Genomic DNA, 23928 nt, shown 5'->3' with positions numbered 1-23928 from the left:
TTGAACCTTCCGATTTGATTGTTTTGCTCCCAATAAGCTGAATTCCGGTTGATTGACAGGCACAATCAATTGAATATGGATCGACACGAAAAACAAACGACCAGTAGCAGATAACAGGCGCCTTGTTTACTTATTTCGTGGGTGTTATTGTGCTCTGCTCCTTCACACAGCAACTATCTTATCACTTTTCAATGTTGCAATCAAACCACAGATATTGTCTCGTGTTGCTGTCAAATCACTATTTTTTCCTCGTTTCCTTCGACTGACTCCCAATTAACAGAATGCGACAAACTCGTCCGATTGAAATTTCAAGGACGGTATTCTTGTTCGTGACAGCGCACACTTTTCACTGTTTCTCGAGATTCTAACAAAGAAGAATTTTCCTCGTGGGCTGCTGCCTACACCACACTGCGATGGATGCTGCAAGTTCGTGGAAAAAATCCGCACCCAACGTATCGGTACTTGAGATTTTTCTTCTCTTTTCAAATTCTGCGTGGAAAAACTAAAACTTTTTCCCCTGCAGTAGCAACTATGGTCAACTTTGCACTCAGGTAAATCTAGATTACACACCCCGGCTAAGGGTTTTGTACTTTCTGTTAATGTTGAACTTGAACTTGGTATCACAAAAAAAAATGGTGCTTGAAAAATCTAATTAGTCTTCCCTGCTTCAGGATTCACAGATGACGATCGAATTACTATTTCTGCTGTCTGCTATGAGCTGCTAGACTTCTGAGCGGCGACTGAGTGTCTGCTCCCGGTGGAGCAAAGTTTTATTAAAAGTGCGAGAGCTGCCGCCCCTTCGGTCTCCTGGTTCGCTCTTCGGGATACTTAAAAGCAAAAATGCATACATTCATGACCGTCTCTCTCTAGCGGTGTCGCCCCAACGACATTGTTCACCGAGCTCACCAGTTCTGTTATACAACAGCGCAACACAGTGACATTGGCTGGTGCTCGGAGAGAATTTTAACCCTGGAAAGGATTCCGAGTATATCATGCAGGACTGAAATTTACTTATGAATTTACAAATTAAAAAAAATACTTTTTGAAACTTAACAAACGTAACTTTAAGTTGAAAACTTCAGGATTTGAGATTTTTTTATAAGTTTGTAACAAATATTAAATTTATGCTATGTCACCGAAATGTCAAGAGGGGGGGATAATAAAAAAATAAATAATAAAATGAAAAAACAAACTCCTCGGATTTGAAAAGAATGTTTTGAAAATCCTCCGAATCCGAATTTTTTTTGTTGCCTTCTCAAAAAATTATTTTTTAGCAAAAAAAAATCCGAAAAGACATTTTTTTTAAATATTTGTATCGGCCTGAAGTAAATTAAAAAAAAGTTGAAAACCGAAGAAGCTTAAAAATTTTAAAAATTGGAGATTTGATGGTTAAAAAATTTGAAAATCAGAGAATGTGAAAGTTTACAAGATTAAAAATTTGGGAAACGTAAAAATTTTAATATTTGGAAAATTTAAGAATTTGGGAACTTTAGAATTTTTTTTTTCTCGTGACGCTGAGTAGACCTTTGCGTGGTGTGTTACGGTGTAAGATCTACCATGATCACATTGTCAGCTACAGGCATACTAGATTGAAATCAAGGACCACACTCACCTTGATTTCTGATAGCAATCTGAATAAGTCAGAAGGAAGGTCCTGAATAGTGACAGAAGGAAGGTCGTGTGATATGTGCCATCACAAATATTGCCCTCCGCTCGCTTTCAAATCGCCTTCTATAAAAACATTCTTCATGCCTGCCGTATCCTAACGGAACTATCAATTCTATACTTTCGCCTCTAATTCTATCATGAACATGTACGTCCAAGTTTGGAAGATGATATTAGCATTTCCATATCATTGTAAATCTGAATAAGGATTTCAAAAGAAAAACATGAGTTTCCAATCTACGAAGTACACCGTAACTATAATATGCTATGCTATGCTTGAAAATTTAGAAATTTTTTTTTAAGTTTAGTAGATCAAAAATTTCAAAATTATAAAATGTGAGCTTAAAAATTTAGAAACTAAAAATTTAACAACTTAGAAAAAAAATTGAAAAATCTTAAAATATGAATATTTTAAAATTTGACTATTCTTATAAATATTAAATTCTTGTAAACTTAACATTACCATTTCAAAATTTTAAAACTCAAAAATTTAAGAAAAATTATGGATTTAGGAATTCAAAAACTAGTAAAATTAAATATTTGGAAAATATGGAGAAAATATTAAAATTTAATATTTAAAACGTATTTTAAAATCTAAATAATTGAAAAATTTCTTAGATTTGAAAATTTTAAAATATAAAAATAAGAACATTAACAAAAGTTAAAAATATGAAAAAGAGATTTAGCTCAAATTTTTAAAGCATGAAAATTAAAAAATAAAATTTTTAGTGTTTTAAAATTTGACCGTTAAAAAAATGAAAAAAAATATTGAGTTAGTAAGCTTGTTAATTTATGAAATTGTGAATTTGTAAGTTTGTAAAATTAAAATTGGAGAAGTCAAGATTTAAAAAAAATGAAAATTTTATAATTTCAAAATTTTATAACTTCAGAGTTTTGAAATTTATTTTTTTTTAAAGAGTTTAAGATTTATAGATTTAAAAATTCAATAATTTGGGAGTATAAAAAATCTAAAGGATTGAAAAATTAAAATATTTAAAAATTCAAGAATTTGTTTATTTGAAGAAAATTAAAAAACTTGAATGATTAAAAACTAAAAGAATTGAAAATTTGAAGGTTCGAAAAATTAAAATAGAAAACATTGAAAATTTGAAACTAAACAAACGTAACTCTTACTTGAAAACTTAAGGATATGAGAATTTAGAGATATAACAATTTATTTTTTTACAATTAATAAAGTTTAAAAATTTGAAAAATTACAAAGTTTAAAAAATTTAAAGTTTTAAGGATAAAAAATTTGAAAATCTGTAGATTTGAGAATTTGAAAATTAACTAGATTAAAAATTTGACAATTAGGAAACGAAAAAATTTAAATATTTAGAAAATTTAAGAATTTGAGAGCTTATTATCGTCTTTATTAAAGAGGTTTTCAGCCCTTGGCTGGCTCACGTCTAGATTTGAGAACTTTTTGAGGGTTAAGTAGCTTAAAAACTTGAAAATTATAATATGTGAGCTTCTTAGCCTAGCGGAAAGATGCGCGGCTTTAAAGCAAGACAATGCTGAGGGTGGCTGGGTTCAATCACCGGTACCTGTCTAGGTTATTTTCTTTTTGGAAATTGTCTCGATTTCCCTGGACATAAAAGTGTAAGCCTCATGATATACAAATGCAAAAATGGTGACTTGGCTTAGAAACCACCTCGCGGTTAATATCTGTGGAAGTGCTGAATGAACACTAAATAGCCAGGCGGCAATGTCATGCATTTGTCATTTGAAAACTTGGAAAATTAAAAATTTGGGAATTTAAAAATTTGGATAATTAAAGTTTTGTGAGATTTGAAAATTTGAAAAAATGAAAAAAATATTGAAAAAAGAATGGAGATTTAGCTCTCAAATTAAAAAAATTAAGGCTTGAAAATATAAACAAAAGTTTTAAAACAAAATTTAATAATTTAAAGCTATAATATTTCGAAACATCAAAATTATTGAGTTGGCAAGCTTGTGAATTTAAAAAATAAAAATTGTAAATTTGTAAAATAAAAATTTAAGAAGATAAGATTTAAAAATTAATTTAAATTTTAAAAATTTTAAAAATTTTGAGATTTAAAAATTTTAAGATTTTAAAGTTTTGTATCTTAAGTTTAGTTAATTAAGTTATCTTAAGTTTTCAAAAATTTAAATTAAAAAAAATAAGATTCATAGATTAAAAAATTGAAAAAAATTGAAGTAGGGGAACAGACGGCTTTGGTAGGTTTTGTTCTATTATTGGCAGGGGGGTTTTTGTCGATCGAATTTTATGAAATTTGGAGACAATATTCTTTGATATGCAAAGAATGTTTGGGCCAAATTTGAGCATAATCAGTCATAAAAAAAACCCTGCCAATAATAGAACAAAACCTGCCAAAGCCGTCATTACCCCTATAGAAAATTAGAAGTGATTGAAAAATTAAAATATTTAAAAATTCAAGAATTTGTAGATTTGAAAAAAAAATAAAAATTTAAAATCAGCCTAGGGCTGAAAGTCTCCTTAATAAAGATAAAAAAAAAAATAAAAAAATAAAAAATTAAAGATATAAAAATTTCAAGGATAAAAAATTTGATAATTGAAAAATTTAAAGGAAAAATTTGAAAATTGAACAAATCAACGGTTTAAAAATTTGAAAAAAATCTCACCGTTTTTTTTTTTCAAATTTTGTAAATTTGAAAATACAAAAATTTAAAGATTTAAAAAGATAAAAATTAAAATTTGTTGTTTAGTAAGTTGGAAATTTAAAATTTGAGGACGTGTAAATTTAAAAATTTGAAAATTAAAAAACTAAAAATATGAAAATTAACAAATATGTGAATTTTTTTTTTTTTTTTTTTTTTTAGTTCTTTATTAAAGTGATTTTTTATGCGTACAGTAAAGTTCATCACTTGATTAAAGATATGTGGATTTGAAAATCTTAAAAATTACAGATTTGATTATTTAAAAATAGTTTGAATATTTTAATGAAAATTTGTGAAAGTGAGAATTTTAAACATACAAATTTTAAAATCTGCAAACTTTTAAATTTTATTTTTTTAAATTCCTTTGTTTTCTAAATTTAAAACATTAATGTTTTTAAACCTTTGGAATTTTTATTTAAAAATTAGAAAGTTTAAAAAAATAAGACTCACAATTTTTAAATACAGATATGTTCCGATTTTGTCACGCTCCGATTTCGTCAACAAAATTATTCCGTTTTTATCAACAAGAAAATTCAATATTTTTTTTAGAGATTTAGCTTTTAAAATTGAATAACTTGGGTTAGTGTCTTGCCAAATCTCGCTTAATTTTTCAAAAGGACCTAAGTAACATTTTTTCATGAATTAATTTGAATAGCGCAATCAACAGAAAAACACGAAAGCTTTTGATTGCAGTACTCAAATTAATTCATGAAAAAAATGTTACTTAGGTCCTTTTGAAAAGTTAAACGAGAAATGTTGTACATATTTATAGTATTTCAAGCACTAACTAACCGCAACTAACAAGACAAGGTATCTCTTCACCGACTTCCCCCATCGAAAGAAAGAGACAAGATGCGGGTTTGTTTTCATTACTTCAGGACGACGGATTACATTGTTATCTGGTGTTCTGATATAACTGAAAATAGTTGAAAAACTTTTTCGGATGTTCGAGGCCGTCCAAACTGTTCTGGAGTACATATCCTCGAATAAATAATAATAACAAAAAAAGTCCGCAGCTAAATTGCTCGACACAAACACCTTCTTAGTTATTGTGCATCTAGTAGATATCTTGATCTTAACTCAAGATCATTTTGGAGGACCTTGGACATCTTCTTCTTCTTCTTTTGCTATGGCTCTACATTCTAACTGGAACTTGGGGGGCTTTTCAACTTTTAGCATTTCCTCAGTTAATAATTGAAAGCTTTTCTATGCCCGCCATTGCATGAGTATGTATCTTGTGAGGCAAGTACAAAGGTTTTGTGTTGTTTCCCAACCGAAAATATTCTAGACCGGACAGGATCTAACCGTGAACACCTCGTATTTCAGAAAATTGAGTTTACATTATTCCTATTGAATATATTAAGTATATGCCAAAGACACATCGAATTCAAGAGAATTGAGTTTGCATGGTGCGCACATGCTTATTGAACCAGGTTGGGTGCATTTCGATGTTGAGGACATTGCAAGAAGCCTGGGTTGTCCGGTAGATACTTTGGGTTGAACTTGGAAACGTCTTGGAATACCTTGAACATCATTGAGAAAACTGGATTTAAATGATGCGCATGTGCCTATTGGACTTGACTGGGTATATGCCGATGATGAAAATTTTGCATAAGCCATGGTTGATTGGGTAGATACCGTGGGCTGAATTCGAGAACGTTTTGGAGAACCTTGAGCATCTCTTATTCCAGAAAACTGATCACTGTCTTAACGATCAAGATGACTAAACTTGATTGAGTGTTCAGATTTATTAAACAATGTGGTATAGGATCCAAATATTTCAGATTCATCTGCAAGCTGTTAGAAGCAAAATTTCCCCAAGGAAACATGGACATCTAGGTCTTCAGGATATAGTCAAACTTGACCTCCAATATTTTTCCTGGGTAGCCGACATCCTGATGAACATTTTTGCTGAAGAAACTGGGGACCTAGCTCTCTTCGGTTATTTTTCACAGCCAATCTCAAACGCTGGGCATATATGACCTATCCGTCCCGAAATGGTTAAGGAGGTCAACATTTTTTAAATTTATTGTCATGTTATCAACGGATGCGACCTTATCTTAGGGAACATCTATAAATCCGTCACTCATTCGATCTGGAAATTGGTTCTGATTGCTCGATTGAGCTCAGAATTGCAAAAACGGCAGTTAGTATGCTACAGAACAATTTCACAGAACGTTGTACGATGATTAAATAAACTTTTACTTAGCTTTCGGCTGATTTATTAGGAGCTGAATTGTGTATTTTTGGATTTATTGATCGAATCGTATCAGCCGAAAACTATATAAAAGTTAATTTAATCATCATACAATGTTCTGTGAAACTGTTCTGTAGCATACCAACTGTCGTTTTTGCAATTCTGAGCTCAATCGAGCAATCAGAACCAATTTCCAGATCGAATGAGTGGCGGAGGTGTATTTTCCTATACATACAAACTTCAAATCAATCGCGCCAGATTGATTGAGAGATTGATTTTCTTACCCAAAGACACAATCCTGGGGGGTGCCCCGAGGAATTCGACAACTTTTTGTTTCCTGGGCCAGTCTAATTTACATTCTTAAATTGTCAAAATTTCAATTTTTTAAATTTCGCGTTCAAGAAAAATTGATTCTTTGCACTTAACTCTAACTGGATAGCTAAGGCTGTCTTTTAATTTTTTGTTGCCTTAAATTCGTATGCATCACATAAAAGGAACTATACTAAAATAAGCCAGAACCATGAATCCTTTCGGTCCAGCTTGGTGAAACATTTCGACGAAATATTCCATAAAATTTCCCAGACGAATTGAAGCGTCCGAAGTTTGAGTATGTCCGAAATTTGATTATCCACGGTACCATCACAGGGTTAAAGTTCTTACCATTCACGAATTCACTCCGTGATCGGCATGGCGGGCGACCGCACAGCAGTCCGATTACTATCGTTCTGTTTTCATTCGCTTAACAATCATAACATTTCGCTGCCTCCCAGAACATCGTCGTCGTCGTCGTTGTCTTGGTTTTCGTGTTCACCAGTGAAACCAGTTCGCAAAACCCACGACAAACAAAGAGCCTCCGCGGGAGCGAGAAAAAATGTCATTCGGGCAAAACTCTCGCAGAAGTCGAATCTCGTGTGCTTCGCGCGACCCGAGCAGAACCGAAGTAGCGAACTGATAACGTCATCCCCCTAACTGGGCGACTGAACCTGGTGGATGGTTCAACAACAGCAACAACAACGAGAGATAAAAATGTCGAGAGGTTTTTCTTTCCCGGCTCAGTTCTTGGTAAAGGTGGAAAGTAGAACCAAATGATTCGGCGGTGCGGAAAAACTTCGAGTGCACGCGATGGAAATTCCCACCCAGCTGTATTATTGTTATTGTTTTACAGGTTTATGGTTTTAGGGCTGCTACAGACAGGACACGCTTCCTGAGAAAAAACATTTGCGAATGAGTAACCTGGTGAGGGATTGGTTGACCGTGCGCCTCCATCACCGACTGTCGGATAGCAGTGGACAGCCATGCGAGCAACCGAATAGAACCTTGGGGTAAAAATTCTAGGAACATGAACATAGTGAAAGCAATCATTGCATTAGTCGATATTGCTGATGGTGGTGGGTATTTTCCGGGGTATTTCCAACATGCTTGCGCGAGGAAATGAATTAGCCAGCCGCGATTGGTTGCTATGAAAGGGGAAAAATTACGATACCTGCATGACTTGCGGCAGTTCGCCGTCGGAAAATACGTGACGTTGGGATTTTGCGATTAAGGTAAACGATTCCGAAGAAAAACGCTTGTTGCTTTTCTGAGTTATGGTACGGGATGCAAAGGATTTTGACAAGACGTTCTCTCTTCTTATGACTTGAAATTGTTTGTGCTTCTCCATTCGAATTTCTCACGTCTGTTCAATAAGCTTTAAGTTTCAAGCAAATAAGCTTTAAGCTTGACCAATAAAGGGTAATAATACTGATTTTACTAATTTAGGTATAATTTAGCATTCGTTTGACACAGTTAGAAAATCCTTACTCAATACCGCTTGTTTCATTATTCTGCTTTTTTCTGATATTTAGGTCCCAGGCTGTATTTAAACAAAAATTCTTAGAATCCAATAGCGAGTAATATGTGTAAACTGTCACTCTCGTCAAAGTTAATCACACAAGCAGAACAAAGCGAGGCCATATTTAAATCACACAAATCAAATACACATATGTTCCACGTTATCAGACAGTAGCATCTTCACGGTGCGGTGCACCTCATTATGATGATGGACAGCTCTAGAATGCATTGCGAAGCGCATTCTTTTGCTACACACCACTAGCCCACTGACTGAAACAATGAACTTACTATCCCATATGCCAAGCACGTCCCTATCATGCAGGGCGGCAGGGTAAATCTGGTTTACACTGTGGGCAAATGTTTGATCGAGGCAAACAATTTTTGCAACTTTTGCTTGTCGCAAATGCACACACGCGGAATTGCAATGTGAAGTTGATGTCGTCCAGGCCCTACACGTCCGATTTGCAGACAACTATTTTCCCTCCCACAGTTTGAAGTGGAGATACGAAGTGCTATGCGGCGCAGTGGAGACAGGCGCACGAGGACAACGCAGAACTGTCTATCAGTTTCGATCGGAAAACGTATTTCAAGTAGTTGTAGCTGGCCAACAACCGCCCGGAATACACTTGGATGGTATAGTGGCATGGTTCGAAAACACCTCTGTGTGGGGCGTTGTAGAATAATAATAGAAAATAATTGACAGCACGAGTGAAATTCGCTGTTGATGTGGGTTCAGTATTTTTCCACGTGCGCAAAGCGAAGCTATCGGAAATCAATTACCGAATGGGTTCCTACAACGTCAAGGGAAGAACATTTTTCAAACCTGGAACTATTTGTTTCACTCAATTGGGGGCTAAATATTATTTTCAACTTAAAAACGGAGCATGAGTTAGCATTGACTCATTCCAATTGGGCTCTGATAAAGACATAAAAATGTTATCTGGCACCGGACCAACCAAGGCTGAAAAACAACAATCATTTGATTAGCAGCTCATCTGGACAAACATTACACGTCCGATGGTTCACAACAGACGCACATTGGGGTATAATAAAGTTGTCGTTTTGTAGAACAAAACTTTGCTCTGAAAACTTTTTGAAACCATTGTATGATTTATTTTGTATCAAATGTAAATAATGTTTTTCATCATTTGTAGTTATATTTTCTTATTATGTGCATGCTTTTGGTGTTTTGTCCATACATACAATTATTTGAACATTTTTTAGAATAGTTTATTTTTGACACGGTTTCTATAAAAGCCTAAAATGATTCCATCAGCACACTATATTTTCGAAAAAAAAAAATGCCCACAATATCTCGATTCCTTCCCAATGTGAGCCAAAAGTGCGAAATCGGATGTTGTCTGACGCAAACAAGAAAACAGAGCTGTAGGTTTTATCAATTTGCTGATTTTTGTGCCGCTCGATGGCGATAGGCGATAGCACGCACCCAAATGGATCAATGATGGACCGGCCGGCGGCGTGGCGGCTGTTGTTGGATAGGTTGTGTACGAATCGTCGTCGGCGTGTCGGTCGCAGCTTATCGCACGCAACCGAACCAGCCCGCCGTACGTCGTAATTAAAGTTCGAATCGTGATGGAGGTTCGCGGTGTGCCGAAAGAAAAAAAAATAGCAACTGATAACGATTCCGATTTCGGATTCGGAACGCACAACAGCACGAGATTTGCTAAGTAAACAGTATGGAATTAGATTTCGGACGTGCTAATATTGGCAATGAGTTAGCAGCGTTCGGTAAATTTGCACATCAAACATAAATTGGCCACAAAGGTCGATGCGTCATACACAACGCAATTTGTTTAATTATCAGGGGTGGATGAAATAATCATTATCGATCATTAACATTAATTATGTATTGTTTGACATGTCTCCGACCTGTTTTGCACTTGACGGTGGTTTTGGCTAAGGGAATCTTTTCATTTATATAAATTAATTATCGCTTTTCCTATGAACAAGCATTCAGTTTTAGGTTTTTGACATAAGTAAAAAAGATATATTAAAAAAATGTGTTGTTCATAGATCCGGAAAACAATGTCCTGTCAGGTCCATTGACACTAGCAGACATAGGATAGAACCTCGTCATACGCAACTGGTTGAAAATAAATCGATTAGTTTTGAATAAGTTTGTTTAACAGTGTGCAAACAGACAAACAAATCCTGAACATACAGAAAACAGAGCTCGGCGAGTACTATTACATTCACGTACATTTTGTTTGCTAAAAAGTAGCCATTTAGCTAGCATTAGACTAATACTAATAACTTACTAATAGTAAAAATAGATATTTTAAAAGATGCCGAAGTGCCGTATTATAAAATAGTAAGATGGACTGAATACTAAATTCAACCTACGGAAATCATGTTTTCTGAACCGATTAGGTCTAGTCAAAATGTTTTCATCGATTATAGTTTTTTTTAAAGATCTTACAATACAATAATGGATATGTTTAAATTGATCAACAAGGAAAGAAAAACGCATTTATTATACTTAGCGACAGCAGCATTGTTCGTGTAGGATGCCTTACCTGCAACAGAAAAATGACAAAGGAATTGATTAGTTGTATAAAATACAGATAGCATTAGATATAAAAAATAAAATTTCGACTGTTTTGTGCGTAGGACCTTCCATGGCTCAGCGGTAACATGTCGGCAATCAGAGTCGGGAGAACTGGCGTTGAAGAAAATGGCACAACAATAAATTATTATTCGTGTTTTTCCGTACTCGGATAGCTTTTTGAACTGATATGTGTTTGAATATCAACCAGAAGATCAAGGGTCATCCAATAGTCTTAAAATAGTATCCGGTTATCCGCACAACTACTGACAACAAACCATGTCCAATATCACATACAGTGGGTCTAAAAAGTATGCGTCCATCTGTATGTTTTTTTAACTAAAATATAGAACTATGGCGTGGTAGAAGCGAAATCATATTTTTTAAGCTTGGTAGAAGAATAATTATCCTTTCATAATTGGCCGGGGTTCTCGCACCAAGCGCCATCGAAAAATTAACCATTTTTTTGCCCAAGTTTCCATGTAGCAGATTCAATTAATCACAAATCGTATCCGATGTCCCTTAGCCTTATAACTGAGGATACTCTATAACAAATGTATGCATGAATAAATATGAATTAATTTCCGTTTTACTTTTACAAGCAAATTATCCCAAGGCAGTTAATAAGCCGCTTGGTGCGGTTTGGTTGAACCCCGACCAATTAGTATTCAAAAACTGAGAGAAATTCCTATTTCTATTGTTGTCAAGCAGTAAATGTCTAAATTGTCGTATTTTCGCCGGCTCAAAAAGTATTTATCTATTTTTCTACATAATCTGTACAGTGACCTGCATAATAAAAAGCCCACTTGCCGTTTTTCATACAAAATGGTAAACTTTGGAGATCTAGATCTCGATTGCGTGTGAACCAATTTTGCTGAAAATTTGACCAGAGCTCAGATATAACTTGAATTACCACACCTGAATTTCAACCATATTGATTCATAGGGCAAAAGTTTATCGCGGTAATACCAAAACCGATTTTTTTTGGCAAAAAATTGATTTTCTAATATCTTGAAAACTACAACTCTTAGTGTACAAGTATCCGCAAACTTTTTAGTATTGCCAAAATACTTGTTTTTGCTGAATAAGTCATCAGTTTACAACCTATAGAATTCAAGATATTTAAAAAATAAATTTTTGCCAAAAAATTCATTTTGGTTTTACCGCAACAATTTTTTACCCTATGAATCAATATGGTCGAAACTCAGGTGTGGCAAAATTCAAGTTATATCTGAGCTCTGGTCAAATTGTCAGCTAAATTGGTTCATACGCAATCGAGATCTAGATCTCCAAAGTTGACCATTTTGTATGAAAAACGGCTAGTGGGCTTTTTATTATGCCGGTCACTGTAAGTTGACTTGCGAAATCGATTTATTGCGTGAAATAAAGAAAAATTCAAAAGCTAGTGCACCCAAGTTGTCAATCAATTTGGAGAGAGGAACTAAGAGATGTACCAATACAATCAGAAACATTTGTTCCAAAAATAGAAAAATCCTTCTCAGCAAAGGAATTGCTATTAGCCACATTCATTGATATTGAAGGTGCCTTCGATAACTCATCTTTCACATCTATCCAAAATGCTATGAGGCATCATGGTTTTCCCTTAACTTAACTTAACTAGAGAGATGCTATCAAAAGAGAAATATCGACCAGGTTCGGAGAATCAACATTAAAGTAACAGCTGTAAAGGGCTCTTAACAAAGAGGAGTGCTCTCCCCTCTCCTTTGGTCTCTTCCCAGCCAACACAAAGTTGCATAGGATGGCGATAAGGTATACATGGTGGAGGCGATATAGGCGCATAGCTCCATTTGACTGCATGCAAAATGCACGTATATGGCCTCCACTTTGTACACTTATTCGCTATGTTATACGACCTTTGTTTGCTGGGTTGTTGTAGATGATCTTCTTTCAAACTTACAGCATCATGGTTTTGAAGTTATTGGATGGCATTGTTATCATAGTCCGTGATAAATTTGATAAAATTGTCTTCGAGAGAATGCAAACCGCAGTGAAGGACTGAACATAAATCTGACATTAACAGCAATAGTTCCTTTTACTAGGAAACGTAAACTTAATTCTTCGACGCTCTTCTTAGGTGAGACAAATTTATCATTGTCTTTCGATACAAAATACTTAGGAGTAATACTAGACAGCAAACTCTACTGGAATAAGCATATAGAACAGCAAATTGTAAAGGCAAGAAATGCTTTCTGGATATGTAAACGAACTTTTGGCAAAAAATGGGGAAGACCGAAATGGAAGACCGAAAATGATACACTGGTATTCGGCCATAGTTAAACCTAAAATCCTGTATGCGTCACTTGTTTGGTGGCCAAAAACACAACAAAGAACGGCTCAAGTTACACTTGGTAAACTGCAAAAGGTTGTCACTTTATCTATCACATGAGCAGTACAAAGCACTCCATCTAAAACTTTATATGCTTTGCTACATTCTAAGTAACATTTTATGTTCTATAACGCTCTTGAAAAGGGGGGTCCCGTAACGTAGTTGGCTACACGTTCGCCTTTCAAGCGAATGGTCATTGGTTCGTTTTCCAGCCCCTCCACAAAACCCTCATCAGTCGCCGGATGTGCGTGCAGCCTATGCGGTGGCGTATTAGGGTGCACGCCTCACCGTCACGGCTGCCTGATGACGACTGACAACTTGTTTTTCTCGGAGGCATTCCTCCAACGTTACCCGGATAAATGGCAACCGGACAATGCAACGATCATTGGATACACGACATGGACAAAACGAACACAATGGACTCACGACGAGATACACCAGCAACGACAACAACAATAATGGAAAAATCTAAAAATAGATTCTGTGTGGATTCTGGCTGCAGAATACCACAGTAGATCTCGGCACAGTAGCGGTTAAGTAACACAGAATGCCTACGAAATAAATAAAGGAATAAAAAAAACGCTCTTGAAGACCATAATTTACTCTACAAGAGTGTTATAACACCAGCATAAAACCAAAATGTGACTAGGGATATGTATATATTACTTACGTACGTCCAATTGGATGCCATCAAAACTGCTCTGAAGATCAAACGATCCATGAATCGTCTTGAAGGGGATCTCGTTGGACATATTAGCGTCTTGAATGAGTTGCAAATCTGTCCATTGGTTTTAATGAATGATGAACTCAATGATAAAGAAAAGAATCTTCAATCACCTGTTCAAAGTTCCTGAGGTAACTTGTGGAAATTGGAGTGCAGGAGACCCAGGGTTTCGAACTGGCTTTAGGGTAATTCGCCAAATGTTGAACGGCTCATTTTTTCGCCTATTGTTGAACGCACGTGCATTTCTTATGGGCGTTCAACAATAGGCAAGAATTTTAGCCGTTCAACATTTGGTGGTTTCCCCTATAATATTTTATACAGATGACTCCAAGCAAAATCAAATGGCAGGGGCCGGGATTACTGGCCCTAGCATTAACATTTCGATATCAATGGGAATTTGGCCGACGGGTTTTCTAACGGAGATATACGCCATTCTAGAATGTGCAGAAATTTGTTTAAAACGGAATTATCCAAATGCAAATATATGCATATGTTCAGACAGCCAAACGGCATTGAAGGCAATAAGGTCAAAAACTTATAATTTAATGCATGTGTAGGTATGCTCCAAGCTACTGCAGCTAATTTCCTATTGCAATAAGGTTTATCTTTATTAGGTTTCTGGCCATTGCGGAATAGAAAGAAACTGGGAAAAAGTACAGATACAGAATAAATGGAAAAGTACTTTAGATTCCCGGCAATCAAAACGATTTATTAGTCCAAATGTTTCCAGTACATTACGACTACTTAGCCTAAGTAAACATGATTTAAGATTTTGCACTGGTTTGATAACAGATCAGTGTCCTTGTAAATATCACCGAAAAATCATTGGACAGCTTCAAGACGACGTATGTGGCTTTTGCAGGTTTTGAGAGCCATGAGCTTTGATCTAGTCGATCCATCTTGCTTTAACAGAATTTTATAGAAAAAAAACAGGAGTGTTCTGTAGTTTCTACACTTCTGCCTTATAAGCAGGAGGTCGTGAGTTCATTTCTAGGCTTGTCCCTTTCTTACTTTGTTTTTGATGCATTTCGCTTCAAATCGTATTCGGAGCTGGCAGCACCCTCTCAAATATAAATTACACTTTCTGGACATGTAGACTTTGTCACAAAAAGTATTTTGCATGCTTAATTCTTCCAAAATTGATGAAGATAAGAAAAATGCAAAAAAATGCCGTTTTTTTTTTATTTTTGTCATCAAAAGGCAAGGATGTTATCGATCATTTAGTAATCTGCATTCGATCATTTAGTAGTTTTTCAATAACTCATTCCAGAGGCTAAAGGTTTATCTACAACTCTGCCTAAAGGTCGTTGTTTGAATTTATCTAGTAACGGAGCCTTAGCGCTAATAGCAGTAACTTAGACTAAATGATTGCATATTTTGTTATCATTTAGTATAAGTATAGCAACTAGCACCGTAACTCCTTTAGCAGTGGAATTCGAACATCGACCTGTTAAGGAAAGTTGCAGAAAAACCTTCGCACTAAAAGTCCACCATAGAACACATTTTGAAATTTAGCCTCAGGAATTAGTTATTGACAAACTACTAAATGATCTAACGCAGATTACTAAATGATCGATAACATCCTTGTCAAAAGGAGACAGTACTAAAGAGTATTGTATGGATGACTGTCATAAAATTGGGAAAATTTTCGAATAAAAATAATCAAAAATTTCCAAATTGAGTCCTACACTAAAAACAGAAACGTTATAAAAAATATGAAAAGTCAATTGGCAGAAAAAATATAGCTTTTTGATTTAGACGAGATTTTGCCTCGTGGTAATTATGTTCCATACCAACCGTTCATACATTGCAAAATGGGCACTTTTGAAAGAAAAAAGTTTTCCAGCAAAAACTTATTTTATGCCCAAACTGAGAATTGTTTCAGAGTCATTTTATCTGAAACTAGACCAATGAAAGTCATACTCATCTTGGAATCCCTTAAAACTCAATTCGTTATGAGATTTTATCTTATTTATCAAGTTAGTATACTTGTGTTCAATAAGATTTTTTTTGCTTTTTAGCTCCTATGATCATCTCATGAAAAAACAAAACATAGAAAAGGAGTTTGATTTGTTTCTCATTTTTGGGATTTTTTCCAGCAGTGAGCATGAATGTTAGCAAAAAGAAGCGACGAAATTGGTGCTGTATATCTTTGTTTCGCGTTGAGATAAATGTGAGATGGAAAACGGAACAAATATCTTTAAACAGCATTAATATTATACTATTCCTTTACTCTCTTGTGTACTTCTGAAGTAAAATTAGGGAAGAAATATAATACATGGTTGTAATACACTTAACCCACTTCTTGCATCACTTATTGGAGAAGAATTGGAGTACAGGACATAAGGTCAATACGCGTTACAAAAGATTTGTTTGCTCCTTTTAGAAATTAAACATATTTTTAATGATCATTCGAGCCAAATAGGCATTCCTTAGCCGGTCGATAAGATGCGCGGCTACAAAGCACGACCATGCTGAAGGTGGCAGGGTTTCATTCCGGGTCCGTTCAAGGACATTTTTGGGTTAGAAATTGTCTCGACTTACCTGGGCATAAAAATATCATCGTCGTCGGAATACATTCATCGGGGTGACAATGGGTCTAGGGGGTAAAGATGGGTCATCGCATAGTATCATCATCATCATCATCATCATCATCATTTTCGAAGAAATGTTATTCTAGAGAGGAAAACTTGTTTTCGAGAAAATGTTTTTTCTTTATATAATTTCAGGGAATGACATATTCGGGGAAATGCCCTGTTTGGGGAAATTACATTTTTGTTGAAATGTAATTTTCTGGGGAATGTTATTTTTGGGGAAATTTTCAATTTGGGGAATCGGTTTTCGGGGAAATGTACAATTCCAAAGATTCATGTATGAGTAATGGATAATTCGAATTATGCCTAACGGCCATTATGTCTAGCATTCTCATGCATAACCTCACTTACTTTACTCTTCCTATACACCACCCACTTGTCATAACATCCATCCGACCCCCTTCATATTTGTCTACTTAAGATAGAGGATATATGTTCCAATTTTGCTGTAAAACGGTCAAAAGTTTCAGAAGATATACTGAATTTGTGCTGTTGGGTACCAACCTCTCCCTTGTCCAAATGATCAATCCACCCCCTCTATAATCGTTAGAATCTAAGGATAGAGAATACGTATTCTAAATTTAGTAAAAATGGACTCATGTGTTTATAATCATATCAAAATGATCGTTTCGTAAACACAACGGGTAGCCACTAAAAAAGGGAACTTTATTACTTCAATACTTTTCTATGAGAACATTAATGCTTTCAGAGAAATATTTCCTTATGTGAAGGAATCCTTAAAATATTCAGAAAATTGTTACTTTTACTCCAACATGTTCAGTTGTTTCAAACATGCCATCAAAACAGGAAGGATGCGGCGCGCATTGTACTTTTTTTTTCAAACGAACAAAGACCCTGGGAAAAGTACACGGTTGACAATTTTGAACGTGAAAACGTTTCGAAAACTGTTAAAGGATTTGGAGTAGACCGAGCTCCATTGTATTCAAAGGAGATTGTAAGGAAAAAGACACGAAGCAAATCATCAATAGGATCAGAAGCATTAACCAGAGATGGCCGCCGTCCAACGGTCATGTGATACCTGCCAGATTAAATTACGCCGCACAGCGGACCACGAACCATATGCTATTATTCAATAATCTAAGTTTAAATACTAAAACCAACTCTTTATATAACGTGTATCAGATTAAACTGTACTTCTTGGTAGTTTTCTTCCCAAGCCATTATTTTCATTCCCGCTATTTAGTGGCCACCCGTTACATCTCCTTTCTTTCCTCTATGACTCTCTTAACCACTTTATAATCGTCTTCATATGATAGCGATATGTGTTTCGAATTTGCGCGAGTTATCGGTCAAAAGACTCAGACTTTATACTTAATGGTTCTCTCCTTCTTTCCCAATGACCCTCGCAGCCCATCATGCACTCTAAAATGATGTTCTAAGGGTATATGTGTTTCATATTTGGTAAAAATCAGTCAAGTCGTTATACAAAATTTTCGTTTTTTTAATAATAGCCCCCCCCCCCCCCATACCATTTATATTTACTAATAACTAAAATGAAAACCAGAAAATTCAAAATATTTCATGAAAAATCGGAAATTGCCCATAGATAAACCAAATTATTAGCAATAAAAAAATAATAAATTTCCATAAAAAATGCAACATTTCCATAAACAATTAAGAATTTTCCACAAAAATATATTAGCACTTTTAAATGTAAAAATTGCAATTATAAAAAAAGAATTTTCAATATAGAAATCAAAATTTCCCATTAAAAAAGAACGATTAAGCAATAAACAATTACAAAATTTTTCACAAAATATATATTTTTTTCACAAAAAAATAAAAACTTTCTGAAAAAAATAAATAAAAAAAAACCTGATTAATCCACCTAGCGGTGTTGGTGCCTCCCTCGCGCAAAAAAAATACTAGGGACTAAATACACTAAATAAGCATTTTTAGCCTGTTTTGAGCATAAAAATAGTATTTTGGCCATAATTTCTGATCTCATAGTCCGATCTGGCGAATTTCCAATAGCAAACAATGGGACAGGATTCCCCGTCGAATGGAACTTGTTGTTATTCGTACAATGTTAGATTCCAAGAAGTGTGTCTACAAAATTTGGACACATACACACAAACATACACACATACAGACATCACCTGAGTTCGTCGAACTGAGTCGATTGGTATATAACACTACGGGTCTCCGGGCCTCCTATAAAAAAAATCGTTTTTTGAGTGTTCATATAGCCTTTCGGTACAACTTGTTTCACGAGAAAGGCAAAAATATAAAAATTTCTTTGGAAAAATAGAAAAAAGCAATAAAACTGAGCATTTTTTTTGAAAAAAAAAAATACTTTGTGGACAATTTTATAATTGTTTATTGCTAGTATTTATTGATTTATTCATGTACATTTTATATTTTTTTAAATATAATGTTTTCATTTATTATGGAGAAATTTTCTTTTATATTTGCAATTTTCACTATAAAAAGTGCTAAGATATTTTTGTTTCCTGGAAAATTCTTAATAGTTTATGAAAATATTGCATTATTTGTGGAAATTTTATAATAATTTATTGCTTCTAACCTGATTTCTTTAAGGAATTTTATTCATAAAATTACCCTACCACCTCCATTATTATCGTCCCTTCAGGACAGAGAATGTATGTCCCAATTTTGGTTTAAATTTATCAAGATGTTCATAAGTTATGCTAGAACATATTCAGACTAAGGCCAGAGAGGCCTTTGCAGTACATGAAAGTCGTCTTAACAACGCAGTCAACGGAGAGTCCGCAAATCGTCTTCCCCCTGATCGATCCACCTTGCTCACTATGCACCTCTAGTGCCCGTCGGATCGTTGTCGAGTGTCATTTTCACCGGGATTCTGTTCGACATTCAGACTACGTAGCTGGCCCACCGCAGCCTTCAGATTTTTGCGATGTGAACGATGATGGAACATAAATACAAACATAAAAGGGTGTCTACAGTTAAATTGCATCACTTTCAAAGGTCGATAACATTTCGCCTTTTGGGTTAATTTTAACGAAATGTTGGGTAAAATAGCCTCAGCGTGTGTTATTTAACTATGGAAGTTTCATTCATATCTTCGGAAGCTTCTACAACAAAAAACCCAAAATCAAAAATATCAAAAAAGTGCTTCAATCTAATTGTGGATTGATATTCGCCAGATTTAGGAAAAGCATCTAGCTTATTCTTCAGGTCGGTTCACACTGAAGCACTTTTTGATTAATATTTAATAAATAAAATATAATAATAAATAATAAGAGACGTTATCAAATATGTTCTGTGGAAAAGTCGATATTAATTGAGACAATAGAACAAGATTATTATGACGAGGATCCGGACCGACCACAGGAGTGTCTCCAACAACTTCGGCGGAGCCCTTTTTCGGTCCTACAGTGATCTTTGTAGAATCAAAAGCATTTTATCCGCTGCTGTCCCAGATACGACCACCCCAGCGAGCTCTAAGGGATCCCGTCAGTATTTGGGACGCACTGCAGACGACGAAGCTGTGATCACAGTCTCTTTTTGTTTTCAGAAGGACGCAAGTTTATACTTCGAAGTCTAGTATTTTCATCTTAAACACCCCGAACACCTTGTTTCGGAGATAAGACCCTTCGCCAAAGGCGAACGAGCATTCTACGAATTTAAGTCCCCCCTCCGTGATCGCTCTCCATCGTTCAGCTGGGGTGGGGAAGGGGTTTTGGATTCTGAATTCATAATCCCCAGCAAAACACATAGCAAGAAACGCTGCCATGCTATCGAAGTTTTTTCTATTCCTTTTTAACCCGTAAGGCGTGAGTGAAGGAAAAAAAAACTACCATTTCGTCATTTTTCGTCGTATCTGCCTGAGTTTATTACTGTTCTGCTCGTACGGATCTCAGAATTCAGAATACCTGTTGGGACTTGTGATATGATCCTCATATCCGGAGTTATTTCGTTATATTTATTTTGAATTTGACCACAACTTCCTATTTTGACGATATTAAGACAAACAAAATATCACTTTTTTCGTCCCGATTCATGCCATTTCGGTTGATTTGTATATAGGGATTATATCAGAACCAAGGAAGGTTATGAGGACATTGGCCTCCCTGAGGTCAGTTGCAAGGCCTTTGCGGAAGCCTCCGGAGGCATCAATATCGGCCATTTTTTAAATATCACCAACTATAGCAATATTCAACAAATAGCAATATTCAGCAATAGCAAAACTTCAGCATTTTGCAAAACATGTGGAATAATGTCATCCGGATATGATTCTGGGGACATTGGCCTCCCTGAGGTCAGTTTTGAGGCTCTTGAGGAAGCCTCCGGAGGCATCGAAATCAGTCATTTTTTAAATATCACCAACTATGGCACTACATGAGTCAAACTTAACATTTTTGCAATGTCTACATGAAAAATTGCTTATACCTTCTTAGTTGTTGGAAAATTATTATAAGCGTTTTGAACATTTTTATGTTGTTTATGGAACATTACTATTAACATTATCATTTTAAGTTTTTTGCCTTTCTCGTACAACTAAGTTGTACCGAAAGGCTATCATTTCACTCCAAATTCGAACTTTTGATAGAAGTCCCGGAGACCCATAGTGTTATATACCATTCGACTCAGCTCGATGAGCTGAACAAATGTCTGTCTGTCCGTGTGTGCGTGTGTGTGTGCACAAAATGCCATAAAAAACATTAGCCAAATTTTCACATAGAAACTCTTAACCGATTTTCTTGCAACAAGTTGCATCCGACAGAGACTAAAACGCTGTTGATCACTATTGAATTTCATAATAATTGCAAATTGCAAAAAATAGATAATATTAAAATAGTGATGAGACATAGTCACATAGAACAATAATGTGTTATGAAAAATGCCTTGCATCTATGAATATTTTATCCGTGGCTTCCCATTAAGAGTTTCATCGTACTATAAAGATGCTCGTGTTGCACGCATTTAGGCGTAAGTATGCTCTTCGTTCAGTTTCATAGTACTATGAAATTGTCCGAAAGTCAAAATTCGAACATAGGAAATTCGAGAAACTTTTGGCAGCGCCATCTGTCGTCTACTAGTGTAAATTTTCTATCATAACATTAGACGGTGTAACTGTTTTGCCTTTCTTGTACATCATCGAGGTGTAAGCGTAAAGGCTACATTTATTACCTTTGCGCGAGAAAGGCGCCATCACCGCTAGATGGATTAACACTAGGATTGATTCGCTAAAAAAACTTACGCGGATACATTCGTGCGAAAAATCGTTGTAACTAAATTTTCAAATGGCTATATCTCAGTGGTTTTTCAACCGATTTTCTCAGGTTTTCACCAACCTCTTAGCCATCTCTTCTAGTTTCTGTACATTGCAAAATATTGTATCTAGGGGTGTTCAATTTTCCACTAGAGCTGTGGGAGTAAAGCAACGGATTTAGAAAAATGCGATTTTGGAGATATACTTATATTTCATTACCAAAAATGATATCTATTCATATAGTGATGATGGAAATGATAAAATAACAAATAAAAGACACCACCTGGAACATAAGAACACATTTTGAGCATCCCTACTATGCATACGATGATAATTCGGTACCTTTAGGAACCACTTTATACTACACGATGTATGGAGCTTCAGAAAATGTTTTCAAGCATGTTGTCTACTGTGAACTTGTTAGAATAAATGAAAACTATATACGAAACATGTGTGATAATAAATTATGATGTTCTAGGATCTCCGAACTGTACTGGAATTTGAATCAAATGGTCTACCGAATCAACCAAGGCTTCCATGATGTCCCATACCGCGGTATCAACCCAATTATTTTCTCCGAGTATTTATCTTTCACTTGCGTCTCAAATCCAGCCATTTGAGATGTTGTAAGATCTCCAAATTGTCCTGAAGTTTGAGTAAAATAGTCAATCGAATCAACCAAGGCACCCATGATGTCCTCAGCCGCGGTGTCAACCCAATTATGTCCTCCGAGTATTTGTCTTTCACTTGCGTCTCAAATCCAGGCATTTGAGATGTTGTAAGATCTCCAAATCGTCCTGGAGTTTGAGTAAAATGGTCTATCGAATCAACCAAGGCATCCATGATGTCCCCAGCCGCGGTATCAACCCAATTATGTCCTCCGAGTATTTATCTTTCACTTGCGTGTCAAGTCCAGGCATTTGAGTTGTTGTAAGATCTCCAAATTGTCCTGGAGTTTGAGTAAAATGGTCTATCGAATCAATCAAGGCATCCATGATGTCCCCAGCCGCGGTGTCAACCCAATTATGTCCTCCGAGTATTTATCTTTCACTTGCGTCTCAAATCCAGCCATTTGAGATGTTGTAAGATCTCCAAATTGTCCTGAAGTTTGAGTAAAATAGTCAATCGAATCAACCAAGGCACCCATGATGTCCTCAGCCGCGGTGTCAACCCAATTATGTCCTCCGAGTATTTGTCTTTCACTTGCGTCTCAAATCCAGGCATTTGAGATGTTGTAAGATCTCCAAATTGTCCTGGAGTTTGAGTAAAATGGTCTATCGAATCAACCAAGGCTTCCATGATGTCCCCAGCCGCGGTATCAACCCAATTATGTCCTCCGAGTATTTATCTTTCACTTGCGTGTCAAGTCCAGGCATTTGAGTTGTTGTAAGATCTCCAAATTGTTCTGGAGTTTGAGTAAAATGGTCTATCGAATCAATCAAGGCATCCATGATGTCCCCAGCCGCGGTGTCAACCCAATTATGTCCTCCGAGTATTTATCTTTCACTTGCGTCTCAAATCCAGGCATTTGAGATGTTGTAAGATCTCCCAATTGTCCTGGAGTTTGAGTAAAATGGTCTATCGAATCAACCAAGGCTTCCATGATGTCCTCAGCCGCGGTGTCAACCTATTATGTCCTCCGAGTATTTATCTTTCACTTGCGTCTCAAATCCAGACATTTGAGATGTTGTAAGATCTCCAAATTGTCCTGGAGTTTGAGTAAAATGGTCCATCGAATCAACCAAGGCATCCATGATGTCACGAGCCGCGGTATCAAACCCAATTATGTCCTCCGAGTATGCGTCTCAAATCCAGGCACTTGAGTTGTTGTAAGATCTCCAACATGTCCTGGAGTTTGAATAAAACGGTCTATCGAATCAACCAAGGCTTCCATGATGTCCTCAGTCGCAGTATAAACCCTATTATGTCCTCCGAGTAATTGTCTTTCATTTGTGTCTCAAATCCAGGCATAGGCGATGTTGAAAGATCTCCGAATGGTCCTGGAGTATGAGTAAAATGGTCTATCGAATCAACCAAAGCTTCCATGATGCCCTTAGCCACGGTATCAACCCAGTTATGTCCTCCGAGTATTTATATTTCTCTTGCGTCTCAAATACAGGCAT

At 35.7% G+C, this 23928-nt stretch overlaps 1 protein-coding gene across 1 annotated transcript in view; it reads right to left on the bottom strand.

The window, feature by feature from the left end:
* The window catches only part of LOC134212024 (protein bunched, class 2/F/G isoform), a 540084-nt gene that overhangs the window by 22361 nt on the left and 493795 nt on the right, over positions 1 to 23928 (bottom strand). The gene's annotated exons all lie outside the window — the stretch shown is intronic.

The sequence above is a fragment of the Armigeres subalbatus genome, chromosome 2, assembly GCF_024139115.2.
Source record: "Armigeres subalbatus isolate Guangzhou_Male chromosome 2, GZ_Asu_2, whole genome shotgun sequence".
NCBI lineage: Eukaryota > Metazoa > Arthropoda > Insecta > Diptera > Culicidae > Armigeres > Armigeres subalbatus.
Note: the sequence above shows the minus strand (reverse complement) of the source record. Positions and strands in the feature narration are given on the sequence as shown.